This window comes from Dioscorea cayenensis, unplaced genomic scaffold, assembly GCF_009730915.1.
Source record: "Dioscorea cayenensis subsp. rotundata cultivar TDr96_F1 unplaced genomic scaffold, TDr96_F1_v2_PseudoChromosome.rev07_lg8_w22 25.fasta BLBR01000086.1, whole genome shotgun sequence".
NCBI classification, from domain to species: Eukaryota; Viridiplantae; Streptophyta; class Magnoliopsida; order Dioscoreales; family Dioscoreaceae; genus Dioscorea; species Dioscorea cayenensis.
Window position 1 is genome coordinate 21,994 of NW_024086477.1, and position 7,930 is coordinate 29,923.

At 42.7% G+C, this 7,930-nt stretch overlaps 1 non-coding gene across 1 annotated transcript; it reads left to right on the plus strand.

The window, feature by feature from the left end:
* The first annotated feature begins 1,033 nt into the window (after positions 1-1,033).
* On the plus strand, positions 1,034-1,140 carry LOC120253454. The gene has a single exon (XR_005534273.1). It is a non-coding gene; the product is annotated as a small nucleolar RNA R71 (small nucleolar RNA).
* The last annotated feature ends 6,790 nt before the right edge of the window (positions 1,141-7,930 follow it).

Below are 7,930 nucleotides of genomic sequence, written 5' to 3' on the forward strand. Positions count from 1 at the left end.
AGTCTTCAAGAATTTTGCATACTTAGGCATTTGGACCAATGCCTCAACAAAAGGAATATTGATGTGGAGTTGCTTGAACAAACTCAAGAACTTCTTGTACTGTTCATCCCCTTGGTCATTCTTAAATATAGAAGGATAAGGGATTCTTGGCTTGAAAGGTGAGTGTGCCACCTCTTTCTCTTTGCTTGCTCCCTCCTCAACCTCTATAACCTTGGGTGTGTGTTCATTGGGCCTCTCGCTTGGAAACCTACCTTCAACCTCATGACCATTTCTCAAAGTGATCGCCTTCACATGCTCTCTAGGATTAGTCTCGGTATTACTCGCCAAGCTTCCTTGTGGCCTTTCCAATAAAAAAATCTGCCCTACTTGATTTTCAAGATTGTACAAAGAGGTGGCATGGTTGTGAAGTGTTGCCTCGACTGATTGAAAACTTGTATCTGACGATTGCACAAACCTAGTCAAGACCTTTAATAAATCAGTCATTCAGGTCTCAAAACCTGAAACTCGGTTTTTCATGTTTGGTGCTTGTTGTTGTTAGAAACCCGGTGGCCCCATGTCCTTCTGTGGACCTTGGTTGATCCACAAAAAATTGGGATGATTCTTCCAACCCGGATTGTAGGTGTTGGTATATAAATTCCCTTGGTTCCTCATTGCATTACCCACAAAATCGACATTCTCAACCGAAGATACATCACCAATAGAAATCGGGCAATCGGAGGGAGCATGTCCTTCACCACACCCGGTGTTAGTAGTCATAGCCGCCACTTTATTCGAAGTTAGAAGATCTAACTTCTTACTAAATGATTCCACTTGAGCCGCCAATGAAGTTACTGCATCTATCTCATGGAGCCCGGCCACCTTTTTCTTCTCCCTAGCATTCCATTGGTAGCTATTTTATCCCATTTCTTCAATTAGTTGACGGGCCTCACCGGGGGTCTTACTACCTAAGGTACCTCCTACTGCTGGATCCAAGAGTTTCCTTGTACTCGGATTCAACCCGTTGTAAAAGGTCTGAAAAATTATACACTCCGGGAAATCGTGTTGCGGGCACTTTCTCAGGAGCTCCTTGAACCTTTCCCACGTCTCAAATAAAGACTCCAATTCTAACTGTACAAAGGATGATATCTCATTTCTAAGCTTTGCAGATTTTCTTGGAGGTAAATAATGGGCCAGAAAAGCTTCTACCAACTCCTCCTATGTGGTAATCGATGCTCTAGGTAATGAGTGTAGCCACTGCTTCGCTCTCCCCTTTAAGGAAAATAGGAAGGCTCTCAACTTGATGGCATCGTCTGTCACCCCATTTATCTTAAGCATATCACACACCTCGAGAAAGTTATCTATATGACTGTTTGAATCCTCATTGGCCAAACAAATGAACTGTGCAGATTACTACAACATGTGGATGAATGCCGGCTTTAGCTCAAAGTTCTGAGCTGTAATTAGTGGACGCACAATACTCGATTGTGTCCCTTATACTGAAGGTCTGGGATAATCGGATAATGTTTGCTGTTGCTCATTCTGTTCAACCATGTTTTCAGATTCTTCTACTTCCAAATCAGCTAGATTAGACGGTTCTTGCACAGGTTCTTTCCCTTTTCTTCTAAGTGCACATTCAAGCTCGGGATCTCCTTCAATCAATATTGAGGGTTCCCTCGGGTCATAACCTGGAGCTGCACCAAAAAGAAAGAAAAAGAAATCAGAACGATGATAGAATAAGAAGAAATGAAGTAGAATGAATGAATAAATAGCTAAGAAAACAAAGTGCAAAGTATCTCTAAACATCTACTCCCCGGCAATGGCGCCAAAAACTTGACAACGCCCCTTGCGTATTTCCCGCAAGTACACGGGTTTATCGAAGTAATAAAATCCCAGATTAGTGGGATATCATATCCATAGGGAGTAGGGAATAAAAACACTTAAATTGTTTCGTAACTAAGTGAAAGATGAATAGTGATATGTGTGACAAGATGTGAAATAACAAAAGTAAAAGAACAAGAAAGAGAGCACGAGTAAAGGAGAAGTAAGGCAATCGATATAAATGGGGTACCCGGCTATTGTTCCAAGTAGGACAATCATTTCAAGTGTAAGAACACTCTATTATACTTTCTAACTAATGCAATAATGAGTTATGGAGATCCTTAAATACATGGTCCAAAATCTAAGGTCAACCATGCCTAACTTTATAGATGTGCAGGAGGAGAAATTGAATAACATCTCGACTTCGCACTCGTATATAATTGTAATGAGTTCTAGGGACTCCAAGTGATAAATCCTCTTCCTAGATGTAGACCTAACCCTTTGGTCTAGGTGGAAGATGCCTACCCATAATTAAGCCCTCTAAAATCACTTCAACGCTTCACTCCGTTGCACCCCAACTAAACCCCAGCGGAAGGTCATGCTTTAGCCCATTCACTCTACTCTGACCATAAAGAACTTGAGGAAATGGAGGTAGAATAAATCACATCGGAGGGGAAAGGGGACGCTCCGCTACCTCTCAACTCACCCTCTCAACCCTCTCCAATGTATATATTTGTCTAACTCTCGTGGTGTGTCACTCACTCACAAGGGTTACCAACAAGAACTCTCAACCCTAGTGCCACTCTAAGGGAGTATTCATACAATCAAGCATTCAATATTGGAACTCAAATAAAACATCAATTAATTGAAATCATAATAAAGAGGTTCATTGAAACAAATACATCCTAGGGTTCATAAATACCCAAGTACCCACTAGGGGGTTTACCTCTCCATAGAGCTAATTACAATCAATGAAATCAAATGTAAAATCAAATAATCCATAGAAAACCCCCTCGATAGTCATAGCTATGGTCTTGTGGAGAGTCCTCTACTCATTCAAGGGTCCCTTTGTCTGGCCTACGATACAACTCGCTGGATCGGTGCCGATGAAAGCTCTCGCACTAACCTTCTTCCAAACGGAGCGCGATGTCAGAGCCACAGAACCTCTACAAATACCTAGATAATACCTCTTAAAACCCTAGATGAAGCCTTCACTCAAGTTGGGGAAAAGATACAGAAAAGAATGCTGAAATCGGGGCTCAAATCGGGGCTAAAATCGGCTTTTAAAGTGTCGGAATCGGGAATCCACACGCCCCTGTGGGTGCCCCTGTGGATTTTTCACATGGGCGTGTGGATTCTCTGTTTTCATCCTTCTTCGGCCGGCTGTGAACGGTACCTACTATAGTGTTTTGCTACAGTACCAGCCCAAAACACTCCTGAATCTATGATTTCATCGAGGTAACATAAATGGGCACACGTTTATGTCGTAGATCGCTTTGCTTCTTTAAAAATGGACATGTTGGTGGAGATCTTGCTATACATGCACAAGGCAGAATGCTTGAATGTGACTGCCCTTGTGCCTATCCAAATCGTTATGCTAACTTGAATACGAGGAGGTTGGCACACATTCCCGCATTTCGAACCCGACTTATGTCTTCGCGTTTGAATCTTCTCAAGATTTCCTCCAAATGGTGCATTTACGATCCACATTAGCTTCTTTCTCTAATATTTTGCCTCATAACCCTATTTGCATGAAAGTAACATAAATACACACATATTAGCGTTAAAACCCTATAAAAGTAATGCTCATCATAAGGAAAGAACACTTCACATTCTTATCGCACAAGCACTTATCAAACAACAAGCCCAAACATGGAAAATAAAGTGTCTGGCTTGGAAACCTGAATGACTGACTTAGAGAAAGCCTTGACTAGATTTGTGCAATTATCAGATACACAGTTCCAGTTGGTCGAGGGTACACTTTGCAACCACACTGCTTTATTGCACAATCTAGAAAATCAAGTGCGGCAAATTATGAATTCTCTATCAGAAAGACCACAGGGAAGCTTGCTAAGTAATATCGAGGCAAATTCATGAGAGCATTTGAAGGCAATCACTTTAAGAAGTGGTCGTGAGTTTGATGGTAGGCTTCCAATTGAGAAGACCAATGTTAAAGCATTAGAGGACATAGAGGTTGAGAAGGGAGCAACCAAGGAGAAGAAGATGACACCCCCATCTTACAAGCAAAGAATTCCTTATCCCTCTTGATTGAAGAATGACCAAGTGGACGAGCAGTACAAGAAGTTTATGGGTTTCTTTAGGTAACTACATATAAACATTCTCTTTGTTGAGGCATTATCCCAAATGCCTAGGTACGCTAAGTTCTTGAAAGATTTGTTGACCAACAAAAGGAAATTGGAGGAGAGTGCCTCTGTGATTCTAGATGCATCTTGCTCGGTGGTCTTACAAAAGAATATACCGAACAAGAAGAAAGACCCAGGAAGCTTCATCATTCCCTGCAACATTGGCAACTTGGGTGAAGAAATGGCATTGGCAAAAATAGGGGCCAGTATCAATGTTATGCCATATTCCTTCTTTCAGAAGCTAGGCTTGGGAGAGCCTAGGCCTACTCCGATGACATTGCAATTGGCTGACCGAACCGTGAGACATCCTAGGGCATCATTGAAGATATGCTTGTCAAAGTTGACAAGTATATATTTCCAGCAGATTTCGTGGTGTTAGACATCGATGAGGATGCGGATGTTCCTTTGATATTTGGGAGGCCATTCTTACTCACTTCAAAGGCATTGATCGACATGGATGGCGGGGAGTTGACACTGAGGGTTGGAGATGATAAGCTCACATACTACCTCACCGAAGCCATGTGACATTCTCTTCACTTTGATGATACTCTTTACTTTCTTAACAATACTAATAAGATAATTGATGAATATATGCAGGAAATGTTCAATCCGTACCAATACGAGGGTTGCTAGACCAAGAGGTGGAGAAAGCGAAGAAGTGTTAATGCTTGGTCTAAAGGAAGAAGTACCATCTACTACGGGGATTATGAAGAAAGTGCTCGGAAGATAAAGAGGCGAGGAGATGGCACAAGAGCAGCTTCAAAGGCTGTTAGAGATGTGCAAGAACCGGACAAGGTGGATGAACCCTTGTTAAGTGTTACAAAGCCCGATAACTTCCTCTCTAACCTCAAGAGACTTTGCTCATCGTGTTTTCATATCATGGGTAAGAGGAAAACCTTCATCTATGATCCCCCGTGAGGTAAGACAAGGTACATCAAGATTAGTGACATTAAACAAGCCCTTCTTGGGAGACAACCCAAGCATTTTACTATTTTTCTTAGTTGTTAGTTTAGTGTTTGCATGAATAAGACTTTTGTTGTTGGTGTCTTCATTTTTTTAGATGCTTTTTATTGTGATTTTTCTTGTGGGTTTTTTGGTGTCATCTTGTGCTCAAATGTGTTTTGGCAAAGTTTTTGGTAGTGTGAGCTAGTTTCTCGTGTTTCACTGGTATATTTTGCATAGTAGGTCGAGGGTGCGAGTGTTTATACATGTTCAAGAATTTTTCTCTGAGACTGCTGAGTCTTTTAAGCCATCCAGAGAAAATGCGGGCATGTGGAATTTCGAGCACTGATGGATCTTCACTTTGTGAGTTTGTCTAGAAAGCAGGGCGTGGACTCACCCATGTAGGCCATCCTATGACAAACGCACTGCCGTGGGTATTTTCCGCACGCCCATGTGGATCCCTACAAAAGAGCTCTCCTCCATCCAAAAGAATACAGGGGGCATGCATCGCCCATGTGAGGCTGTCCGATGGTGATCCACGACCATGGGGAATATTTGGACGGGAGTGTAGATAAGTGCTTGTGTGATAAGAATGCGAAGCGTTCTTTCCTTGTGTTGAGAATTACTTTTCTCAAGTTTTTATGCTAATATGGGTGTATTTATGTTACTTTCATGCAGGTAGGGTTGTGAGTCTGAATATGAGAGAAAGAAGCCAATGTGGGTCGTAATGCACCAATTTAGAGGAAATCTTGCTAAGGTTCCAACGCGAAGACATAGGTCGGGTTTGAGATGCGGGAATGTGTGCCAACCTCCTTATATTCGAGTTAGCACAACTATTTGGAGGGGTACAAGGGCAGTCACATTCAAGCATTCCGACTTGTGCATATAGAATAAGATCTCCACTAACATGTCTGTTATTGAAGAAGCAAAGCGATCCACGACATAAACGTGTGTCCGTTTGCATTACCTCGATGAAAGCATGGATTCGAGAGTATTTTGGGCTAGCACTGTAGTAGGGTACTATAGCAAAATTGTAGCAAGATTACTGTACCAACACTGTTCACAGCCGGCCGAGAAAACTGAAAAAAAAAGAATCCACACGGGCGTGTAGAATTTCCACACGCCCATGTGAAAAATCCACAGGGGCGCTCACACGAGCGTGTGAAATCCTGATTCCAGCCCTTTAAATGCCGATTTTAGCATTCTTTTTTGCATCTTTTCCCCAACTTGAGAGAAAGGTGCGGCTAGGGTTTTGAGAGGTATTGGCTAGGGCTTTGGAGAGGTTCTACGGCTCTGACATTGCATGTCATTCGGAAGAAGGTTTATGGGAGAGCTTTCGTCCACACCGATCCGGCGAGGTGTATCCTAGGCCGGTCAAAGGGACCCTTGCGACGAGTAGAGGACTCTCCACAAGGCCATCACCATGAGTAACAATGGGGTTTTCTATGGTTTCTTTGTTTTTACATTCGATTTCACGGATTGTATCTAGCTCCATGGAGAGCTAAACCCCTAGTGGGTACTTGGGTATTTGTGAACCCTAGGATGTATTTGTTTCATTTAATCCCTTTATTATGCTTTCAATTAATTGATGTTTATTGTGCGTTCTAATATTGTATGCTTCATTGTATGAATACTCCCCTAAAGTGACACTAGTGTTGAGAGTTCTTCTTGGTAACTCTTGTAAGTGAGTGACACACCATGAGAGTTAGGCAAAGCTAGATTGGAGAGGGTTGAGATTGTGAGTCGACAGGTAGCGGAGCGTCCCCTTTCTCCTCCGGTGTGATCTATCCTACCTCCACATTCCAAGAGTTCTTTGCGGCCATAGTAGAGTGAATGGGCTAAGGGATGACCTTCTGCTGGGGCTTATTTGCGAGTGCAACAGAGTGAAGCGTTGAAGTGATTTTAGCATCTAGGGCTTAGTTGCGTGAACTTTGAGCTGAAGCCGGCATTCATTCACTAATTTCCACATGCCCCGTGCGAATATCTGCTGAGGAGCTCTCTTCTTCCAAAGAAGTCACAAGGGCGTGCGCTTGCCCCTGTGAGTTGGTCTTGTTAATGTCCACGCCCGTGTGGAATTTCTACACGGTCGTACGGAACACATAGCAATTTTTCTCGGCTGTCCAAAGCAGCCACAGGGGCGTGCGGCTGCCCCTCTGGGTCGGGCACACGGCCGTGGATATTTCTCACATGCCCGTGTATTTGTGTTCAGAGGCAGTGAGTGTTTTACCTAGAGAACAGAGGGGTGTGCACCTGGCCCTGTGAAGCTTTCTTGTGGAGGTACGGGCATGTGTAAGTCTACTGCGCCCATGCGGATGTCTGAGAACTCCAAGAGGCGCGAGTCCTTTTTAAAAGGATTATCATTTTCTTCAACCTACTATCCTCCAGTTGTCTGAGAACACTTCTACATTGTTCCCGACCTCATATCGCCAATTTGGAGGGATTTCGTTTGGTTTTTCGGCCATTTTCAAAGCTTTTTCATCTCAACTCGATGGTAAGCTCTATTTTTGATTTTCTTTGAAAATTTATGATTTTCATCAATAAAACTAGTCAATAATGCTTCATTTCTTCAATTAGAATGATTATTTATATTTAGAACGAAGTAAAAGCGTTATAATTGAGCATTTGTGGAGTTTGAAGCGTGGTCGTGCGTTTGTTCACGGCCCGTGGATCCCTGCGGGCATGCGAAATTCCATACGACCACAGTGAGTTTTCTCGACTATGTTTCATTAACTAGTTTGATCAATTCTCTTTCAATTTTTCTTTGAGTATGGCACCCATGTCAAAGAAACAAGTTTATAATTGTCTGCGAGTCGATCTGCGAGTACTCT